The sequence below is a fragment of the Sciurus vulgaris genome (genome assembly GCF_902686455.1).
Source record: "Sciurus vulgaris genome assembly, chromosome: 4".
Lineage (NCBI taxonomy): Eukaryota > Metazoa > Chordata > Mammalia > Rodentia > Sciuridae > Sciurus > Sciurus vulgaris.
The window spans coordinates 115,820,309-115,844,568 of record NC_136464.1 but is presented as its reverse complement, the minus strand read 5'-3'; the positions used below and the strand labels follow the sequence as shown (position 1 = coordinate 115,844,568).

The 24,260-nt window shown below is 35.8% G+C and overlaps 1 long non-coding RNA gene across 2 annotated transcripts in view; it reads left to right on the top strand.

The window, feature by feature from the left end:
* The first annotated feature begins 351 nt into the window (after positions 1–351).
* The window catches only part of LOC306660582, a 104,854-nt gene continuing 80,945 nt past the window's right edge, over positions 352–24,260 (top strand). The window contains exons 1-4 of one of the 2 annotated variants that reach the window (XR_013763683.1): positions 352–485; positions 710–774; positions 2,467–2,513; positions 3,676–4,537. This is a non-coding gene — a long non-coding RNA (uncharacterized lncRNA). Of the gene's footprint in view, positions 486–709; positions 775–2,466; positions 2,514–3,675; positions 4,538–24,260 lie in introns of those variants that run through there. The other variant, XR_013763682.1, reaches the window with a different exon arrangement.

Genomic DNA, 24,260 nt, shown 5'->3' with positions numbered 1-24,260 from the left:
CATGTGAGATTAGAGGGAAAGTAAAACTGCCAGGAAATCATTCCAAGAAATGATGAATACCTGATCTGAGGCAGTAGAAATAAAAAGGCAGAGGAAAATTCAGCTATAAGGGATGCTGGGGATAGAGAATCTGTAGAGCTTGTCGCTTGTTGGAGAACATTCTAAGATATGAGTGAATAATGTAAATTTCTGCCTTGGGTGGGTGCTGGTGTTTGCATTAATATCAAGAAGACAAGGTCAGCAGGCTCAGGAGAAACAAGATGAGTTTACCATAGTGAAGAAACAGGAAGGATGTGGACTGTGCAGCCAGGAAGGGGGAGCAAAGTAGACTCCTATATTGTAGGACGTAGGTGGGAGTCACACAGAGTTTACCAATAAGTCCTTTGCTTTGGTAATAATAAATGCCGGAGGTGAGCATTGTTGCTCTGGATGTGGAGTGCCAAAATTGTTGCACAGATCAAATGTCTTTGTTGCTAATCACTCAGGTGAAAATTTGGGAGACAGAAGTTGGTGAAAAGAAGCAGTTTTATTCAAATGCGGCTTTGGAGACGACAGAGAAGATCTATCTCAAATCTCTGTCTTATGGGGTTCAGGGGTGGACTAGACTTTTGTAGGTCCAATGGGACAATGGGCAAGAAATCCACACTCTGGGTGGGGTCTTCCTCTTCACAGAACACCTGACTGATCTCTTTATCTGTTTCCTCTCCAGACCAACTAAAGGGACCGTGACCTTCAGAGCCAGCATATCTGCACTTTCAGACACATTACTTTTTGGTTAAGTCAGTTTATATGAGCTAAAGAAAGGAGTTGGTATTATAGAGGCCTCTCTTTAGAATTTAGAAGCTCATGTGAAAGGGATGGATCTTTAAAGGTTAGGAGAAAGATTAGGAAGAGGAGGGGAAAGTAATTCCTTTAAAGACAGCTTCCAAGGGAGCTGCAGTTACAATCTAACTTCAAGCTTCTTTATCTTCAAGGTTCTAATTTGCTCCCTGCCTGTATCTCCAACTTTATTGCTCTCAACTTCTTTTTTCTCACAGCTACACCCATAATGCTCTCAGCCTCTAAGAGAAAAGCAATGTTTTTTGGTTTACAAAACCCACCCATTCCTTCCACCTGGAATTTTCCATCTTCCTTACTGCCCCTTTACCAAAACAAACCAAATCTCGTACTATGTTAACCCTTGCTCATCGGCTAAGCCAAAGATACCTTACTTGATAGTACAATCTAATGTAAATTTTTCTGCCCTTTGGATCTATTCCCCTAATTATTTCCTTCAAAGTCTCTGTTAATTTGTTATCATTTGCCTTTACAAACTTCCTCCCTCCTATTAGAGCTGACAGCAAACTTCACCTAGGTAGGAGCCTCCTCAGTCTTGTACACTGTTTTATCTCAAAGCCACAGAGCAGGGCTGAGTACATGAAAAGAATTCAGTAAGTATCCCTGGGGAAGAATTAAAGGAACAGACAAATAATCATGAATCTAACTATCACAGAGGAAAAGGATGCAGATCAGGAAATTTTCTTGGCTTAATTCACATATCTTCCTACCAAATATCTAAAAATCTCCACTGCTAGATCCACAATTTTCTCTGTGTAATATATAGATCTAACATGTAGCCCTGTGTGAGATGGGGAAACAGTCACATGTTTTCCTATGTTCAAATACCAGAATTGAGATTCAAGCTGTGTGACCTTGAACTAACTTTTCTAAGCTTCAACTTTCTTATCATGAAATCGGGCAAATAAGACCCATCTCATGGGTTTGTGGTACAGGGTAAATGACAAAATGATTCAATCTCTATTCCAGTTCCTGACTCATAGGAAACACTTCAGGAAAAAGGGCTCATGTGGAATTGTCATTCCATTACCAGGTTGGGGTAGCGGGGACATTAGTACCACCCTGGGAGAAGAGGCGAGCAACAGTGCTTTCACTGTTCTAGAAATATTTGGAGTCAAATGGTAGGAAACAGGTTTTAGTCTAAGCCATATTTGAAGGAAGATAGGATAAATGTTACTTCAAATATATTCCATCTTTGAAAATTTCCGAAGGTGGGGAGAGTTTTTAAAGAGGCATCTGGTATGGTGGCACCTATCTAATCCTGTTGACTCTGAAGGCTGAGGAAGGAGGCTCACAAGTTTGAGGCCAACCTTAGGAACTTAGCAAGACTATGTCTCAAAATGAAAAAATAAAAAGGAGTGGAGATGTAGCTCAGTGTTAAAGTGCTCCTAGGTTCAATCCCCAGTACCAAAATATATACAAATACAATAAAATAAGTAAAGGAGAAGAGGAAGAGAAGTGAGACAAAACGCATATACATATGCAGGTTTAGCTGAGTTGAACAACCTGAAGAGGGGCCAAGCTTTTCTCAGCTTCTTTGGTGTCTCTGAGTGAGGATTATAGTCCTGCTGACTTCATTCTTAGCAAGAGAACTTGCTTTTAACTCAGAATTGTTTCATTCTGTTTTAGTTCTGCACAGACCCTTGAAGCAAACACATAGCTAACTGCTGAAACAGGTGACAATGCCTATTTTATTTCTAATTTTAACTGTAAAAACTTCCAATATATGCAAAATTAGAGAAAGTGTGTGTTGTACCTATCAAGTATCTTCAACAAATATCAAGTTTTTTGTTTTTGTTTTTTAACCCATTACCATCCTATTTCACTTAAAGTTATTTTGAAGTGAATCTTAGATCATTTTATTCCTATTTCTAGACAACTATTTCAAAGATATGCTGTATTTTAAAACATATTTACACACTATCATTTGGATAAAATTATTGTAATAATAATAATATAATAAATTATATTATAATAAATTATATTATTATTATCAGTCAGGATGTTCCTGATTGTAATACACACACATACTGCTTATTGCTATTGGCTATAGAGCAGGGTTTCTTGAAAGGAGCAAATACTTTTGATGGAGGTACAAATAATCACTGGAAGAAACCTGGAGTATAAGTGGATAATAGCCTCATTGTCCCCCTGCACTCTGATCTCCAATTGAGACTCCTCATTGGTTAACTCAATTGGAGACCCCAGAACATGGAAATCCTGCTAATATATTCAGCCATCCAGAGTAGAACACAGGGTTAAAAGGGAGTGAAAAGTGTATCAGTAAGAGCAAATAGACATATTATATCACTGATCTATGCAACCCTTCCAGAATTTACACACATGTGCACCTAGAGACACAGATACACTTAGCATCCCCAGTAAACTATGACTCAAGTCCACATACGTTGTCCTTAATTTGTGTATTAACACCAAGAAGTTCTTAAGACAATATAGATAAAAGTAGAGAATATGGATATCTGAGAAGAAAGACCATAAAGTAACTTTTGACTTGAGAAAATAAATCATTTGCAATTTCATCAAATCAATTAAATGGGTTTACTTGTTGTGAAAGACTGAGTGGATTGGCTTCCCCAAAACCATTCATGATTTTACTTTATTATTTCTTTCTTAATTATAAAGTCTAGGAAGGCCTAAACATTATTTTATCCAGGCTCTCTTGCAGCTAAGGATGACCATGTGTTACAATTTTAGTTTATGAGATATATGCAGTAAGATGGGGACTTTGAGTAATTTTTTAATGGGGTGATAACTCAAGCATCATATTCTTCAATTTTTTTCTCCTTCATCCTTCTCCTTTGTCCCTGTTTTTTTCAGGACAGGCTGATTCAAAGACTAGAGGTACTGCAAGCGTATTGCAAGCATTAGGATGGGAGCCACCCACTGAGGGTAGTGAAGCAGGAAGGACAGAGGAGCCTGTACTGGGAATGACATCCTCCAGCAATGTCACCACACCTAGGCTGCCACATCTTATTTCAAGGGGATAAAAGGCCTTATCTATTTAAGCTGGTGGTAGAGCTACACTGTGTCAATTGAAGTAAAAAGCCTTCCCAGTTGATATGCTTGCTGATTTTCTTACTTTTAACAAGAACTGTCCATCAAAAGTTAGACTATTGGCAGGAAGCCCAGGGACACTGAGATGGCTCCCAGGTTTTTATTCCTTAGAGAGTCTGTATATTTTTCATTATAGTCACTCAGATTTTATAATACAGGAAGTATGAGGAAGCAAAGTTCATTTTCTCTGGATTCGTTCATTGAAATAAAGTTTAGATTTAGAACCAAAGGCCTTTGCTTCACTTAGCAACTTTTACTGCAGTTATGACAATTAAAATGGGTACTGATTATCTCCCAGAGGACAGAGAGCTTGATTTTGAATAGTAGGATTCTATGCCATTTAGGCAAGAAGGGTCTCATGGATGAAAGTAAAGAAAAAAATAATACTCCTTTAAAAATGAGTTTTCAGATGCCTCTTTTGCATCTCTCTTATGCCTGCATGATTTCTCTCAGTAAAAAGAAATTGCAGTTCAGCAATCTGAGATACCCCATAAGCCCAAAGGTTAGCAACTCTAGATCTTTGGACTTCAGTGCCTTTTCCCCAGAGTCATCTGACATCTTGTTAAAGATGCTTCCGGAAGTAGTGTGATGCATTCAGTGCTTAATATTTTACTTTTTGCTTTCTTCTGAGGTGCTGGGGATTCGAACCTGGGCCCGTGCACATGCTCAGCAAGAGCTGTACAGGCTAAGCTATTCACCTACTTCCTTAATATTTAAAAAAATAATTTTAAAAATAATTTTTAAAATGTTTTAGAGTTGTTTGGTTCAAAACTTAAAACTTTATATTATTTGCTTCCTTTTATTGACATCAAAAGTTTATGTTTTACTGTTTTCATCATGTTGCACATCTATAGCTCCTTTTTACATATGTTTTTTTCTGGGAATAAAATGGCATAGAAGGTACATATAGTCAGAACACTTGATAGCTAGACCCAGCTCTGTAGTGATCACCTCAGCCACACCATGGCTGAGGTTGACCGGGGTCTCCAGGAATCCTACCTAATAAAGGCGGAGTGTCAACAGTGTGGTTGGCAACAGAGAATGGAAGATTTCTTGGCATGGTACTTTATGTGTACTTAGGTTAGAGATGGAGGAAAATCCTCAGGCAGGTGATACAGCTCAGTAGTACAGCCAGCGCCTAACATATGCGAGGAGACCCTGGGTTCAATCCCTGGCACTAAAAGCAAGGAAAGTGCTGGAGCCCTTCCCCTTCCTCCTTTACCCACATTGACCCTCTGAATCTCTATTTTCACAGCTGTAACATCAAGAGACTGACTTAAATATGAACATTTAACAATTCTAATTTTTGGCTGCCTATAATTTTATTTCCTCACTTCCATTCATTTTCTGGTCACATGTATTAGGGATTCCAACATTTATTTTTCTCTTACAGAACCACTACCCAACTTCTGTTTCCACATATATCATTGTTATACTAAAGCCATAATTTTTCAAAGCTCATTTTATCTCAGCTCTAATAAACATATATATTTTAATTTTTATAATGTTTAATTAATTCCAGAAAAATTTGTCACATTAATATGTGTACAGTAATTCACTTGATTTTCAAAAACATAAAGCACTTTGGAATCTTACATGTTATCAATTATGAAAACAATTTATTTAACTCTTTTTATGCATTAATTCCAGATGGAATACATATACATATATATTTTTGAATTAAATATATTGAATATATTTTTGAATTGAATATATTGTATATATATATATATTACACACACATGTATATATTCCACCTGGAATTAGTGCCTAGTACGTAGTATATATATAGAATGTTCCTATTATAATATTCCTGTGTGGTAAATGGTATAATTTGGAAGCTCCAAAGGCCCATGTAAGTAAAGACTTGGTCACCTGCCGTGCTGCTATCGGGAGGTGCATTTAGGAGGTGTGGCCTAGTAGACAGAAGTTACATCACTGGGAACACACCCTTGGATGGAATACTGAGACCCCAGCCTCTTCCTGTCTCTTTGTCTTTACTTCCTGGCTGCCATGAGGTGAGAAGCTCACTCTGCCACATACTTCCACCATGATGCACTGCCTCAACACAGATCCAAAGCCAATAGACTACGTGACCACAGAATAAAACCTCCAAAACCATGAGTCAAAATTATCATTTTTTTCTTTTCAGTTATTTCAGGTGTTTGTTACAACTATGGAAAGTTGACTAACACAGTAGATACAATTCCCTTATTCACAGGTGAAAATCTGAGGCTTAGATGGATTGAATACCTTGTCAAGGTCACATGTTAGTGAAAGGGTAATTCTGATTCCAGACCAGTTCTCTTTGACTCCAACATTTCTCTTTAAACACAAGCTTCTGATGCCCATTAAACTAGACCACAGTTTAATGCTTGAATAGGCTGATGTCCTTATAAAAAGGGAATATTTGGATAGACATACATAAGGAGAATGCCCTGTGAAGATAAAAGAAGAGATTAAGAGTTTTAATTTTACAAGTCAAAGAAGGCCAAAGATTTTCAGCAAATCATCATAAACTAGGGGGGAGTATGGAACAGATTCTGTTTTATAGCACCAGAGAATCCGTTCTAGCCAACACCTTGATCATGGGCTTCTAGACTCTAGAATTGTGAGATAATAGATTTCTGTGGTTTAAGTCTACCCAGTTTATACTTTTCAGAGCCTCCCTAAAAAATCAGTATAGAAAGAAAATATGTCTGTAGACGGAACATGGCACCACATGCTGTCCTGACTATGGTTTAGTGAAAAGGTCCTAGAGTATCCTTTGGCTTTGAATGTTTGTCCCCACCTCAAAGACTTAGCTTTCTTTTACTATCATTACTATGCTTTGTGTTCAGAATATCCAGTAATCTGGGCATCAAAAAATATCAGTGAAAGGTTTTCTGTTCTTTCCAAGTTAAATAGACCTACTGTTATGACTTTCTAAGTCTCAAGAGGAAAAATCCTGAAAACAAAAAATAACTTGTCTCCCCTCAGTTACTTTTCCCAAGGATTTCAAACTGGTGTCATAGCTCTCTAGATACGGATGTGAATATCAATTTAGCAAGGCCTCAGGGTAACGCCTCTCCTGGCCAGACTGGAGAGCTCACACTGCTGTGACTGTCACTGCCACTTTACTGCCCTTTTCATTTCTTTGCCGTCCCTATCCAGTTACTTGGCATAATGTCTGGCAGTGACAAGTGGAGCTGAAGCCCTGGACCCTCAACAGCCCTTCTGTAATTTATAGTTAGGATGCTCATTTTCCTTTTAGATAGATGATACATGTTGAGATTTCTGCCTCCTCAAAAAGAGACACAAAGACAAGAGTCCTATCATTAGAAAATAGGTGAAAACACAAGAGGGGTCTGAGTGACCTTCATGGAAAAGGCCCAGTATCCTGCATCAAAGCACAAATAGTATAAGACAAAGTTAAACAGTGAAGGAAGACCATACTCAAAGCAGATGCAATAGAGTTCTGAGAGACCAGAACTCAGTCTGCTCAGCTCTGCTCTGCAAAGAAATGGAGCATTTTTAAGAACTGAGGCAGGAGACATTACATCCTGCTTGTGTTTGATAATCAACTTTACACAAAGGAAAAGTATACTTGCTAGGATCTTCATGACAGGAGGCAATTCTACAGCTTGGAGCAAGGGGCCTCTGTAGCAAGGCTCCTATCTTTCCAAAGAGACTGAGATGGGGTACTACCATCTTTGATGACTGCATCTCAAAGAGATGACTCCCAGGTCCTTGAAAAAGCCAGTTCACACCTGTGAAACTGGGAAGGAACTTCTAACGAGACTTGCTTCTCAAAGAGCAGAGAAATAATTTACAATGAGAAGTTTCTAATGTCAATGCTTTAAGGAAAGGGAGGTCGGTGGGTCCCAGGAGCAAGGAGAAGCTACTCTAAAGTTTGGTCAAGCTAAAGGAAACTTGAGACCCATGTGGTCAGCTGATATGCCTGTGGGCAGATGTTTCCCAACACAAGTTATAATTATGAAGCTATCAAAGCTAGGAAGCACTGGAGACCACAAACATTTTCTAGAGATCAAGTCCAGATGTGCTGATTTCAAGACTCCCTCATCTCTCTGGGCCTCAGAATCCTCATGTAGAAAATACTTAAACTAATTTTCTGTACAATTTCAACTCTAACTTTGCATCTCAACAACCAGCCCAGTGAGTTCTTTAGACCTAAGTTGAATGTGTTCTCACAGGACAAAATTCTGGGCACTCTAGAATCAACTCTTGAATTTTTGCTATTAATCATCTATTAACAGTTCTATGTAATTAACTGAGTAGTTGACAAATCTCTTGTGTTGACCAGTGATTCTCAAATTGGTTTGAATATGAGAAACACTTGAGGATTTTTAAAAGTGCAAAATTCCAGACCTTGTCCCTGGATATTTTAGATATTTTGATTTCAATAATATGAGGAGGCTCCAGAGGGCTGAAGTTTCTACAAAACATCCAAAATTACAAGCATTCAGACATGTTTGGGAATGTTAGATGAAGTTAACATGGTGGTGACATATCACATGAGATAATTCTGATGTATTATGTAGAATTTGTTTCCACCCACTCCAGTTTCTATAGTGATATTTTTTAACTTTAGTATTTATTGAATAAATTGATTCAACTAGTTGGTACACTGAATAAAAGCAAAGACACTTTATGAAAAGTTTATTGTTTATAATTACTGGTATAGGCTTTCAGTTTTCTAACCTCACAGTCCCAAAATAGAATTTACCAAATAAACAAAAAACCTGACCTATTGAATTTGTTGTAAATTCACTGCCATCTTTTTAGGCAGAAAGAAAGGCTTTGACCTACCTTACTGAATTATCTAGACTTAATCCTGTGGTTTGGTGAAAAAAAAAAAAAAAAGAGTCGTAGCATCGGAGTAGGGCAAAGCTTCCAGATCCTTTATGCAGCCCAAATTCCATTAGCATGAGACTTTCAAACAACATCTGTTTTTCCTTATGGAATTCAAAACAATTGCCTAACCTCTTGACTTTTAAGAAAAAGGTTCAAGGGCTCACATGACAACACTTCGCTGTATATAATGAATCTGTTAGATTTAAACTATTTTGCAAAAAGAGGAAAAGAGAGAATAAACAAAGGACTCTAACACATCTGGTTAATATCTGCAGAAAGTCGCCTTTTTTTCCCTTGTCTCCAAAACATTTGTTCTATCTGTCATCCATTGTTTCATTTGAGTTCCTCCAGGCAGCAAAATCATGGAGAAGTCCTGTGGATAGAAATACAGTGTCTGGAGCTTAATGTGACTTCCTGTTTGGCAGGAGCTGAGCTAGTACATGGATAGACAGAAAGCAGCTGTAAAAAACTGTATTTAGAATAGGACTGCTTGGTAGACACAAAGGCGACTCTCAGGGACCTGCAATACATCTCTATTGAAATATTGCATGATGTGCAAGTTTGACCAAGATTCAATTCTAGATGTTTAGTAGTGTTGCATAAACAACTGAGAGACAGGAGAGATAAAGTGAGAAGATTCAGGAAAAAAAATCAATGCTTTATAGTTTTGATCAGATATAACAAATTGTGTGCCAGAATGATTGAACCTATCTTGCTTTAATTTGGGAGCGTGTGTGTGTGTATGTGTGTGTGTGTGTGTGTGTGTGTGTAGACAGCAAATAACTATACAACTAAGGTGAAGGGGGAAAATTAAGAATTTAAAGGATAGAAAACTTCAACCACTTAAAACTGACAAACCAAGCTATTGAAGTCGTATAATTTTTAAGTTAATTACATGAATATAAATATTGATTAGTTTTATTTTTTAGGTACTTTCTTTACATTTGTTAGTGTATAAAATTGAACACTACCAGACAAGGGAAAATGTATAGTTGAGGTAGTTTAAAATAATCTATTGTGTAAACCTCCAAGAACATACTTGAAGGACAATAATAGTAATGGCTTCATTTCAAAGTCTTAAGACTTGGGAAATTTTTGACTGTTGCATTTCAATTACACAAATAATGGGTTTTATTGTGGCATATTTCTATATGCAAATTACATACTAGTATGTTTTATAAGTCTCACTGGTCCTAGTTAGTATTCATTGAACACTTGATATATGTCAGGCAATATTCTAAATGCTTCACGTGGATTAGCTAATTAACTTTCATTGCATTGTTTTATAATGGATATACCCATTTTAAAGGTAAAGAAATAAAGGGTCAGTGTGATTAATACCTTGAACAAAGTCAAAAGTTTGTAAGCAACAGAGCTGGTGTTCACTCATTAAGTTCTTAAACTTTTTCTAATTCTAGGGTCTAAATGCATATGAATAAATTATTAAATTCAGAAATTTAAGTATTTAAACACAACCAGGTCACCCATAAGGCAAAAATGTACTTTCTTCTCCCAGTTTTCAGCGCAATTTTTTTTTCGGTTTTTTTTTTTTTTTTTTTTTTTTTTTTTTTTTGTGCTGGGGATTGAACCCAAGGGCTCTTAACCACTGAGTCACAGCCTGAGACCTTTTTCATATTTTATTTAGAGACAGGGTCTCATGGAGTTGCTCAGGGCCTGGCTGTTGCTGAGGCTGGCTTTGCACTTGCAATCCTCCTGTCTCTACCTCCAGAACCACTGGGATTACAGCATGGGCCACCACACCCATGGTAGATCTTATTTTCAATTGTCCTCTCACAGTGGTCTCTGCTGGATTCTATTGGTGATTTCTACAAAGTGGCTACCATAGGGCAACAAAATGAGAAAGCCAAACTTATCTGTCTATAGAGAGATACAAGGTCGAATCAGAAGAATATCGTATGTTAAAGAGTGCTTAGTTTGAATCCTGGATTCTCTGATTTTATAGGCTACACATGAACACAAACATGCAGATCACAGAACTAAGCTCTCACAGGGTTTTCAACCTGCTTGTGGTCCCCAATCTGGTGTGGAAACCCAATGCGTCTTTCACAGGTACTTTAAAGGAAACCTTTTTTTCGGGATACTTTGAATGTATATTTTCTTATCAAGGAAAGAAAGAAACCATTCCAAATTGTACACATGAATCAAAATATCAAATTGCAATTATTATGTGTCATTGAAAACCAAAATAATATATGTATAAAATAGAAAAAGAAACCCTGGTCTTAAGGAATATTTATTAGCAAGGTAAGAACAGCAGGCAGACTATTTCACAAGGTTCATAATAGGAAACTCTTAAGATTTATCAGAAGTCCATTTGGCATGGGACATGTATGTGGATCTGTGCAAATAGTGAGGGCAAGTTCTAGTTCACAACTCAGCACTTCTCAAATTCTGAATCCTTCTTTCCTGTCCTCCAAACTTCATCTGATAAAGTTTAGCAATTTGCTAGACCTTTATTCAAGACTTGAGTAATAAAAGTGATTTAGTAAAGAAATATAGCCCTTACACCCAAATCCCGATCATTATTAGATTCTTTGTCAAGTTGATGACTTTGATCATTGATGATGCAGAACAACCGATGTGGGAGTGAAGGCTTAAATTGAGCTTGGTGTCGTGTAGTTATTCTCTGTAGTCAAAGACACTGCTGATGCCAACATTATTTCCTGCAGTTTGCTTCTTACCATTAGCTGTATTTACATAAGACCTGTTTTTTAACAGAACTTGGATGCAATTTCCAGCATAGTTTGCATTAGCTTGTTACACTGGGAATTAATGACAAGTTGAGTAATTGCTAGTCTCCAGAGAAAGCCATTTTATGGCAATCTAGTTTCTAGAGCTATATTGGCCCTAGGTTCCATGTCACAATGTGGTGTCATTAAGGATATCATTTATATGCACAGGGAAGCTCATTAACAATATTAAGGCTTTAAGATATTATTGGGTCCTTCCTGTTCTTGGAGCTGAGTCTTCTTGGGAAACAAGGCCACGCAAAGCCAGTAAGGATATTAATTTTACTTTATCCTCAATTATTGAGGAAGAAAACTGTTTTGTCCCAAGATATAGTTTCTATCTGGCTTTTATTAGTTTTTTCCCCAGTTGCCCGGTGAATGTATTTTTAGGATTATCTTTGTACAGAATACTGTACACAATTTAGTGATTTTCCCACTTCTGACATTTTCTTAAAGGCTGTGGTTGTAAATTCCTCATCACGGCGCTCATTTAGATCGCCTGAAATGGATTTTCCACACCTCCCCACTCATCTAAAACTGACATAACTGGGCATGTACCAGTGGGTGGAGGGGGCCTGCGTGTGGAAGGCTGCCAGTCTCAGGCTCTGCACAGCGGCTCACTGGACCCAGGGACCCCAGAATTCTATTTGCCCAAATAAACTTTAATTTCTCCACTTACTAAACTGCATATCAAACACTAACTTCAGAAGATAATTGTGAGGATAAAACTTTAAATACAAATGTGAAAGTGCCTAGTACAAAGATTTTCAGAATCGTTACTAAATGAATGACAGATAATATTCAATAATGTTTTCTTAGGTTACAGCCCATCTTCGCATACAACATATCAATCTACATTTTTTGAGGTAGGTAAACATCATTGATTTCAATATTTTGGTGGGAAATCAAGTTTAAAAGAGGCTAAAGGGCTGATTTAAATTCATAAGCACTCAAGATCAAGTGTTCTGACCTCATGTCTAAGCTTTATTGAGGCCTGACCTTAGTAAGTAACTAATGGGTATTGATTGAGCAAACATATATTTTTTTTTAAATCTTCATTATGGAAAATTTCAAACAAATACTAAAGCAGGGAGAGTAATACAATGAACCCACACATACCTGGCACTCATTTTCAACAATTTTTGGTAATTTCCCTATCATTTTCATGTGTCACCCCATACCTTTTCATTTTGGCTGCCTTAAAGATATTCCCAAACATGATTTCATTTCACAAAAAAATACTTCAGTATATGCCATAACTTCTAAAAAAAATTCTATAACCACCATTCAGCATATCTAAAAAAATAATTTCTCACTCCTATTCCAATTTTCCTGTTCTCAAGACTATCTCTATGCAGTTGACATGTTTAAAGGGAGATTCCAACAAGGTCCACACGTTGCATTTATGTTTTATACCTTTTTTATTTCCAACAGTCCTCCTTCTTTTTGATTTTATGTCATTGGTTTTTAGAGACATTTCTTATAATATTTTGTCACAGAGAATGGTCTATATTCTAAATTGAGCTGATGCTTCCTCATGGTGCCCTTTAAACTGCTCTTGCCCTTCTATTTACTCATTTTCCTCATTAACCTGTTGAAGATATGGATTCTTGACTAGATTCTGATTTAGACTTTTAGGCAAGATGGGTGTTTAATATTCCATTTGCTTGGCTTGGGCTCTGCCCCTCCCCCGTACCATTCTTGTCTTCCATTTTTTCTCCACTCCTTGATTCACCCTGATTCCATCTGGTGGCTTTACTGCTTGTCAGGAAATGATATTTCTTCCACACTTCTCCAGAACTATCCCCTATATTGCTAACCTCTACTTCCATTTGGGCTGTCCCTCACTAGATATCTTGCATCATATACCAAAACCTTTATTCCACAAAATATATGAAAGTGCCTCCTGAGGTTCTCACTTAGGACCTTAATGATAATGGAACTCTTGCAGCTGCCCCAAAACTGAGGCTTTATTTTTAGGACTGTTTGCTCAGGGAAATATATTTATTTTGCTAGAAATCACCTTTTATCTTAAAGATTTCACAAATCTGGTGCAAATTCTGTCTAGGCCTATTCAAACCTACGTGTATCAGTAGTCCATACTTTTTATAGCTGAGTAGCATTTCACTGTATGGATGCACCAAAATCTGATTATCCATTTACCTTTTCATCATGTTTAGATTGCTTTCAGACTATTAGGACTATTACAAATGAAGCTTCTGTGTGTGTGCAATTATGAGTCTTTAAATGGACTTATAATTTTATGACTTTGAATAATTATCAGAGCAAGCTCATTCTATGTTCTCTACCTCAGCCCTGTAAACCATGACACTGTTCAACATGGTTTGGGAAAACAAGGTGTATTCCCATGAGCTATAGTGTTATTTCTAACCCTTCTGAGTGGTTCTTTCTTTACTTTTTCTTATGTGTATGCACTGATTATAACCCACTGGAGAATCCTGGTGACCTTCTGCAGACCTTCAGGAATTTCTCTGTGTGACCCATTCCTGTGAGTACTCAGTCCTGCAAAATCTATCTGCCTTGATCTTCTTGGATATCCAAATCTATTGATTTAATGCAGGGTATTCTCTGGTCTTTATCTGGACTTCTCCTCCCTACATGGTGGCCTGGGTGCTCTCTCCCGGTGGCAAACTGACAAGATTATATGATCACCTTGTTTATTTCTCATCTCTAAGGAATTTTTATTCTTCATTTACAATGATATTCAATATCTTCAAAATCATTGTTTCTTTTCTTTTTCTTTTTCTTTTTTTTTTTTTTTGTAACTTGGTTACTTCAGGTGGGTAGGTAAACCTGTTACTCTAGAGTGAAAGCAAAGGTCTCTAATGTAGAAGGTCTTTGACTTAAACTATGGAAGAATAAGTAAGTGTTTTGCTGATGATTTTTGTTTTATTTTATTTTAAACCTTTGGGACAACAAGAGAAATGACAGGGATAATATTGTAAAGCTGAGTAGAGAGCACAAGAATTTTCCCTTCCAATTTGGATAAGATTGTGGTTGTTTCCTTTATGTACTGTATGTTTCCAATTGATGGTGGAGAAGGAGTGTGGAGGACTTGACAGGTGTGATAAAACAAATCTGGCTATTGACTGTTTGGAAACAGCATTAATGAGGTCCTGGGAGAGACTGAAGACTTATAAAGGTGACTAGCTTCAAGTACACCTCAGAGGTCCAAGGGGTTTTAACAATGGGCTCCATATCTCATCATTAAGCAAACAGTGAAATTCCATTCAAAATCACAATGTTTTCACCTGCAAGACTAACATTATTTGCTGTTTCTCTACAAAGATAAAGTATGTTTATAAACTAACAAATAAACTGAACAATGATTATATTCATTCTGTGACTGTATAAAAATTTTTTTTCATCATGATAAAAGTAAATCATAAAAAAAACAAAAATGAACAATTACACAACTATCAATGATGTTTTTAATTGCATCACCCCATCCACATAAACTTGTTTATTCATGTCAATATTGCACATCTTAGAAACACTTTTTGCTTGCTTGTGTTCTTTTAAGATTTAGAAATAGTGTCTATTTTGTTTGTAGCTGTGATGCATTTTTCCAGGCAGTGGTAATGACTTGGAAATAAAAATAGAAACGTCTAACAGGAAAAAAAAAAATTCCTCAAAATCAGAACACACAATAGAGGCCTACACACTGGAAACCATTGCTTTTGGAGTGGAGGTGAATTTTGTGATGAACTGTTATGAATAAACGATCTTGTCTCTCACACACAAACAAGTATTGAAGGAAATGGAAGAAATCTGAAATTCATAGTTGACAATATTTACTTGTTGGGAAATAGTGGTTTATTGTTAAAGGGGTATGATTAGTCTGTTTTATTTGTAATGCAGAGCATTTTTTAGTTGTGGGAAATCAAAAATATAAAAAGAGATGTTCTCATCTATGAGTTCACAGATTGAACAATTTGGTAGACAGACAAATAAATCTACATAGATAATATCATGTGAAATGATGCAGAATGTGTGACAGCATTGTTTCCATTAATTCAACAAGATGTGATGCAATAACCAGGGAACAATCTGGTCTGGCTGTCAGATTCTGTAAAATGTTCTCATAAAGCATCAGGACTATCTTCTTTAAAGATTTCTTTTTTTCAGTACTCAGGTTTAAACTCAGTGGCTGGTATCTGCTAGGCAAGCACTGTAACACTGAGCTACGTCCCCAAATGAAACAGAATGAAAATAGTTATCAGCAGCAAATCAGCTAATTTTAATATAATCGAGCAATCAGAAATACAATTCTGATAACATCGGTGAAACTTCTAAGAGTTTCTTCCAAGTGTAGGAAGACAAAGCAAAGACCCTTTATTTATACATTTTCTTGGTCACCATTTAGAGTTAGTTTGAATGAAGTTTTGCCAAAAAATGGAGGATTGTGAATATTGATAATTCATGATACAACAACATTCAAGTATCTGCAAAAAGATTGGCAATATTTTAATAAAGCCACAAGCAAGACAAATAACATAAATAATGTTGTGAAAGTTAGTGGATCATAAACCACAGGGCATCTACATGCTAGCATAGACTCTGAGAACTCTGCCTAACAAATTTTAGAAAATAATGAAATAATTACAGTAATATAAAATTAATATTTTAGATAGAGGTGAATTATAGATGAAATGGTTTGCTAAATTTGATTTCTGAATAGAGAATTATTATTTCTTTAAAAAAAAACCAAGAATCCACATTGTGTACAACCATAGAAATGAAATGATGTACCCCATTTGTGTACAATGAATCAAAATGCAGTCTGTAAAAATTTAAAAGTTAACTAAAAAAATATAATAATAATAATAAACCTTTGCCAAAAGTACAAATATCAGGAAAATTCTTTCTGAGGAACTTCAAAATAAAACTATATTTTTTCCTTAAAATGGAAATAATTCCATAAAGTTTATCATCTTAGAAAAAAATGGCAATTATTTTAAAAGAACTTGACAGAAGAGGAATTACACCTCGAAGATTCCCATTTCTGAAGAGTTTGAAATTTGATGAAGAAAAGGTAGTATATACATACATGGAATATTATTTAGATTTTTTAAAAGAGTAATGCTTCCATTTGCTATAAGGTGGAGTTTACAATAGGCTTGCAAAGATATATGTACATTGTGCCAAGTGAAATGTGGTAGACATGGAAAACCAAATACTATGTGATCCCATTTACATCAGGAATCTAAAATAGTCAGCCTCATGCAAAGAGCCCAGTGGAGGTTGTCAGGGGCTGGGGGTGTGGAAATGGGAAGAGGTTGGTCAAAGGTTATAAAGTTTCAGTTATACAAGATGAATAAGTCCTAAGGCTCTACTTTACATCTTCAGTTAACAATATCATATTTTGTATTTTAAAATTTACTAAGGTAGTGTTCTTATCACAATGAATAATAATAATAATAACAAAGAGGAAAGGAGGAAACTTTTGAAGGTGATGGCTACATTTATGGCATAGATGATGATAATGGCTTCACAGGTATACACTTATCTCAAAACTCATCAAGTTGTATATCAAATTAGATGTATAGCTTTTTGTATCAATTATACCTCCATAATTTTTTAAAAAATGAACTTCAAAGGGAGAAAATATTCCTAGAAAATTTTACATTTTTTTCTGTACCATTAGAACACTAAACAACTTACATTTAGGATTCAGGGTGTTTTGAATATAATGAAAGTAATTTACACAATGATATAATGTGTATCAAAGTTTTATAGTTTTAATACAAATAAAATCCCACATCTTTGGTTGTTAAACTATGCAACGTTTGACTGTGTGCTAAAACAAGACCAAAAATGCTCTTTGCTTCTGACAACTGCCACATGGGTGTTTGTCTTGGCCAGTCTCTGCATCAGCAAAAGATGCTTATTTTCCCCTTTTTGTCCCTGAAACCTGTCATTCCCTTCTACTAAGGCAGAGGAGGGACTCTGCTATTTTACAATAGAGGATTACCAAATGGAAACTGGTAAACCATTAATCTAGCCTCAAAGGCTCACCCTATTCCTAGAGGAGTTGTTCATAACATTTTGATTGAGGATAATACAGTACTTGACAAAACTCAATCATAAAAAATTTCAGTGCATTTACTTGATATATTATCCCTTATAAATATCCAGCTTTTAATTGTAAGTTTAAAACTTTCCACTCTGCTTTTGGTTTTGTGCAATGCTGACTTTTTTGGGGAAAACACTGGAATTAATATGTTATCCTGTGAAAATATTATGTTATTGTCAAAATAATGCATTTGAAAAAGGTTAACATCACATTGTCTGCAAAGCTATTTGCTTACCAGAAGTCAATTCCAGGCAAATATTTCATTACCTATCTATATAACTGTAATCTCCATCATTATTTCATTAGTACTCAGCTTTGTTCCAGGAATTGGAATTTTAAAATCACAAGGAATTTTCAAGTTCTGTTTTCTGTCCTAATGAGTGCATCCCTATTTTCTTTTAACTAGACTTCTAGCTGCCATATATCTGACTTATGTAGTAAGTAAAGTATGTATAGGGACTCATTCCTATTCATAATAATACATATCCTCCATTGTGAAAGGGAAGATACAAAATAAGCAAATGGAATGTTTATAACCTTAATAATTAGAAATTCTGATCTCAATTTGGGAATTTTGTAGTTGCTTTTTTTATTTTTTGGTACCAGAGATTGAACTCAGGGGCACTTGACCACTGAGCTACATCCCTAGCACTATTTTGTATTTTGTTTAGAGACGGGATCTGAGTTGTTCAGTGCCTCACTTTTGCTGAAGCTGGTTTTGAACTCCTGATCCTCCTGTCTCAGCCTCCTGGGCTGCTGGAATTGCAGGCATGTGCCATTGTGCCCAACTTGTAGTTGCTTTTAAATTGATTTTCAGTCATTTCTCATTTCCTTAACCAGGTGCCTCGAATTCAAAATCTACTTACCATATCTACTTTCCCTCATGTATGGATCGAATTCACAAAATCTCTTGGATTTCTCATATAAAAATAACCAAAAATGGTCCTAAATATTATTATTTCTTAGTTTCTTATCATGAAGAATACTTGCAATAAACCTCTCTTGATATTTTCACCTGGGAGAATATATGTTTCTGTGTCACACACTTAAATACTCATGTTTCAAAATAACAATCTTGGCCTTTTTAGTTCTATTATTCTATTTGGTTGGAATTAATTCCTAGTAGTCTAGATAATTTTTATCTTCATTTTTTCATTTTTTTATGGATTGTGAAGGAATTGGATGAGGACAAATAATCTTAATTTTTTCTTCCATGTTTCCAGTCTTACGAAAAAGACGTTTCATTTCTGATGGAATAGCCAAATAAATAGTCATTTCTCTTGTAATTTACCTCGAAAGTCATTGCTGTTGCAGAGGATACTTGTTAGCTGGACAGAGGAAACTTTACATTTCTCTCTAATCTGCTTGTATAGTTTCATTGCAGAACACAAAGGGCTATAAATAAGGTAAAGCACTTATTTAATGTATAGTACATAAAGAAGCAAAGTGTATACCTGACTTATTCCTGCTCCCCTTGATATTCCTGCAATCCCATTCCCCAATGCTTGGTCCCAAAACAGTCTCCTGTTATCTGAAAGGAACTATGCAAAGTTTGCCTGTGTGCTAGAAAATGACAAAAAAAAAAAAAAAATGCTTTTTGCTTCCAAGAGCTGAGGCATTCCCTCTGAAAAATGGAGATTGTCAATAATGGGCTTTTATTAAATATTCCATGTGTTCAGTAATTTGGTGAGGCCTCACCCTCCATTATGACTTTCCATCAAGGTCAGTGAAAGCCATATTTGACCTGGTACCTATTTTGAAAATAAAATATAGGACCACAACTCTATCTTATGTATGACTGCTTTCTCACACAGAGACTTTGGCCCACAATGCCGAAAACATGTTACATGGCCCTAAACATAAAAACTTGCCAATCCCTGTTTTAGAGTAAAATGGGGACTGGGAAGATAGCAGAAGAATAGGACTAACTCTCTGTGTATCATTCAGACAGTGTGAATATAATAACAAGAGCTAGGGCAACATCTGGAACAACTTCCATAGAATACCACCAACCACATCTGAGCACCCAGGGCTTTGCCTACCCTTTATTACTGATCAAGGTTTATTTCTTCTAAACACACAACCCATAGAAAAAAGTTTTAATCTTTATTGACATAAATGGTTTTATCTCAGTAGAGTATCTGAGGTTCATTAAAAACTTGAAGTTAAAAACAATTTGAGCTCTTGTTGAGACTCAAATTTGAACTTCAGAATGGGCAATATTGAGTAGCCAAACCCAATTACAATATGATACTTATTTCTTCATTTATAAGATGAGAGGATCATAACAATACCAGTAGCAATAAACAATATTGTTGTCACATAACAATATTACAAAATGTACATTGTCTAGGCTAACACATGCTCCCACTTTCTCATCTTTGAAGGGGTTCAATCACAAACAGATTTTCAAGAGGCTTCTTAGGAACCTACCAGATAAACAGGGTTAGAAATGGGGGGAGAATGCCAAAACTTTGGGGTGGCAGAGAAATTAGATTATATTAGAAGAAATTTGAGTTAGATGCATTTCCCTCTCCCACCTGCAATTCCAGCCTGAAACATCAATTAGGCATGCCATGAAGTTTATAAATAAAAGTCTACATGAAATTAAGAGTGCTAAGCATAATTTATGAAATAATTTGGAAATATCCTTTTTAATTTATAAGCCCAGCTCCACAAAAATTTATTATACTCCTGTAAAACTAATCAATGAAATCCAAATTGGCAATCTAAATTGTCAATTCAGGTTTACCAGATGTCTGGATTTATACACACATACATATACACACATATTGTATTTTATAATATGTTTGTGTGTGTGCAACAGTTGGATCAACAAATCTAGATATCTACAACAAAATTAGGCAAAAATATCTCACTACTAATCCCAAAATTTGACTAGATAGAGAAAAACCTGTGACAGCAACGAAACCCCCACAGAATCAGCAACTGAGCAGAAAGGGACATGGTTACAACCATTGCAAAAGTCCCCAAACCTTGTAAACAACTACATACCATGGGGCAGTCAGAGAAGAGTAATGGAAATGGAGTTAGAAGTTGCCACTCACCAACTCATGACTGTGAAGATCCACAAGAAGGTTGAACAGCCCTGGAATTATCTGGGTCCCTTAAACCCTGAAAAAAATTTTTTGAAAGTTTCCTTTCAGGATAGAGTTTCATGAATAGAAACTGCTACTAATATAATCCATACTTGAAGAAATACAAAAAGTAGAAGGGGAAATAGAAGGGAAACCAAGGAATTTGGCCTAAAAGGGGGAGAGAAGACACTGGCATAGTTATGAAATTATAGTCAGAATTTTTGTTACCTTATGAACATACCAGAAGAATCTTAAGAGCTATGGAGGTAGAAAAGCAATTCTGAGTTACCTTTCTTCCTAAACTTATATTTTAAAAAAATGATCTCACCTTTAAATGGGCAAAGTCAAATATTGATGCTGAATCTTATACAGAGTTACTTTAGGGAAAAAATACACTAAGGAGCAGAATAGACATTCCACAGACCATTAGTCAATTTGGAAATACTACCCACTAAGTAGATGAAGACAGTTATTTACCACTTCACAGATCCTTAAAGAAAGTCCAGAAAGTAAGAAGAGAGAAAGGAAAAAAAGGAAGGAAGGAAGGAAGGAAAAAAGGGATGGGGGAGACGATATAATAAATGAAAGAACAGCATAACTAGAAATGTGGTGAATGCAAGATTTGAGTAGAAAGACTTCCTCAAAACAGATCCTGAGACAGAGATATTTGAGTATATATAATTTATTTAGAACATGTTCTTTAGGGGGAAAAAAAACTGAAGGATTGCAGAAAGCTGCACAGTAAAGGAGACAGTCCTCAAATAACTGTCTACCAGAGTTAAAAAAATATCTAGGCAAAAATTTTAAAATAATTAAAGTCTACATTAATTACTCTTGAAAGAATCAAAAGAGGAGTTGACCAAAAGGAAAGGAAAAAAAAAAAAAATACTCATTGCAGGATGCTAACACACTGCCTCATTATTTTGAAAACTATTTTAAAAAATTGAGTTGGTACTAATTGGGGGGAAAGATTATTTAAGCTTTAGTCTGCATTTCCATCAAGCTTTTCCACTGAAGAAGTGTGTTGTGATCTTTCTGTTACTTTAACATAATATCTGAGATAATCAACTTATAGAGGTAAAAGGTTTATTTTGGCTCATGGTTTCAGAGTCTATGACTGACTGACCAAGTTGCCTTTTGGTGAGTCAGTTTGTCATGGTGGAGCATGTGGTGAAGCTGCTCAGAGGAAGGATCTGGGTTCCACTAATTCCTTCAAAGGTAAACCTTTAATGACCAGAAGACCTACTACTAGGCCCCGTCTCTTCAAGTCTTCTCCATCTCCCAGTAGCCCCATGCTTAGAACAAAGCTTGAACACATGGGCTTTTGGGAAATGTTCCAGATCCAAACTACAGCAATTTAATTAGAACTCTGTTATCTTTTGAGTGAACCACTTTTTAAAGAACGAAGTCCCTCCATTGTACATAGTCACTTTTTCCTTTCTTCTTTTAAGATTTCCCTTTTGTTATTGGGTTTAAACAGATCAACTATGATGAGTGTAGGTATAGATCTCTGCTTATCCTAGTTGTAAACTGGAGTTTTAGGTGTAAATATGAATCTTTTTCACCAAATTGGGAAGCTTTTTGACATTATTTCCTACCCCTTACTCTCTTTTTTCTCCTTCTGGGGCCCCCATTATCCTTATGTTGGTATGTTTGATGATGTTTCCACAGAATTAGAAAACTCTGTTCCTTAATCTTTTTTCTCTGTTTTTTTTTTGAATTGGGAAACTTTTGGGAGTTTCAGTTTACTGATTCTTTTCTCCTGAAATTTCAAAACTGCTGCTGAGCCCAGGTATTGAAAATTTCAGACATTATGCTTTTCAGCTCTAAAATGTCTATTTTTTATTCTTTTTTACACTTTGTCTTTATTGAGGTTTCCTATTTGTTCAGTCATTGTCATCTTAGTTTCCTTTAATTATCTGAACATATTTGTAGTGATTGCTTTGGAGTTTTTATTAAATTCTACTTCTGGGTAAATGCAGTCTCAGTTTTGGGGGTGCTTCATTTCAATTTCTCTGTGCATCTCACAGTGTTTGGTTTTAAACTGCACAATTTATATAATATACTGTAGCAATCTTAGGTTCTATTTTTATTTTCATGAAAATCGACATTTCTTTTTCCCTTTTCCTTTTTCTTTCAGTTTTCTTCTTTCCTGCTTTCTTCTTTTCTCCCTCCCCCCCTTCCCCCATTCCTTCACTGACTGAAACTTTGTCTTTGTGATTGATCTCCCTTGGAGTATTTGCCTTGATGTCTGCACAATTTAAGAAAAAAAAATTCTTATCCATGTATTTTTAGCCTGACTTCCTGTGATACACCCTTCTGTCTGTAGAGTCAAATAGTCAACCAATGATTTGGGTAGTCTTTGTACCTTAAACTTTTTAACTTCTGGAGGTCAATCAGCATGGAGTCTTGTAAATTAAACTTTCCCTTGCTTTCCAGACCTACGTTGGCTTTTACTTTTCCCTGGGTTCTCAGGGAACTCCTGCACATATGTGTGTGGTTTCCAGGTTGCCAGGAATATGTGAAGAGCTTATGTCAGTCTTCCCATGCCTTTCTCATTTTCCAGATCTCCTGAGCTACAACCTTGCCTAGCAAAGCTGCAGGTTTCCCCCATTCGATTCTTCCAAAATTCACTATAGTTAGTTGACAAAGCTTGAACTCCAAATCTGACTCCCCTCTCCCTGAAAACAGATATGCTGCCTTTAATGGTGGCATGCTGGAAATCAACAGTTCTTTATGACCCACCTCCAGGGAAGAGGACAGAAGAAGCTCCAGGCAAGAACATAGACAGCTGTTTTTATCTAAATCCTTAGCACTTTTTAAATAAATAATGTTTTTCGATTTGTTGTCTACATGATTGATTTCCAAACCTGAAATTGTTGCTATTGACAATTTAGTTCAGCTTTTTACTCTTTTTGTTCTGTTTTGTTGAAACAGACTTGCCAATGTTTTCATAACTGGAATTACTAGTTTCTTTTTTGAGTGTTGATTTTTAGGTGTCATCGTAATATTTTGCTTATGATTTTAGAGAGTCCATATCAGGATGAGATATGTCCTGAAATATTTATGATGAAATTATATGATGCTGATACTCTAAAATATTTATGTCTGCAAGAGTAGGTGGAGATATAGATGAAGCGATGCTGGGTGTGAGTTAGTAGTTATTGAATCATGTAATGCATACCTGGAGATTCATCACAATTTTCTCAGTGTTGTATATGTTTAAAGTTATGCATAATAAGATTTCAAATGAGTAATAATTAAATTCTGAAATCCTATTATTTTTATGCAGCATCAGAAAAAGAATGAGACAAGCATAACTAGTTCTAACACAGTATATTATAGTAAAGTAACTTGATCTCCTTTTACATATTAATTCATACTCCTTCAAAAGGTAACCCATTGTCCCACTGAGATTACTACAGAGATACCTATAATCTCTGTATTTTCTTTATTTCTTCATCAAAAACTATCATATCACAAACATGATAGCTTTGCATATTGAATGCTTACTTGACCTAGGTGCTGTATTTAAGGGGATATTTGGGG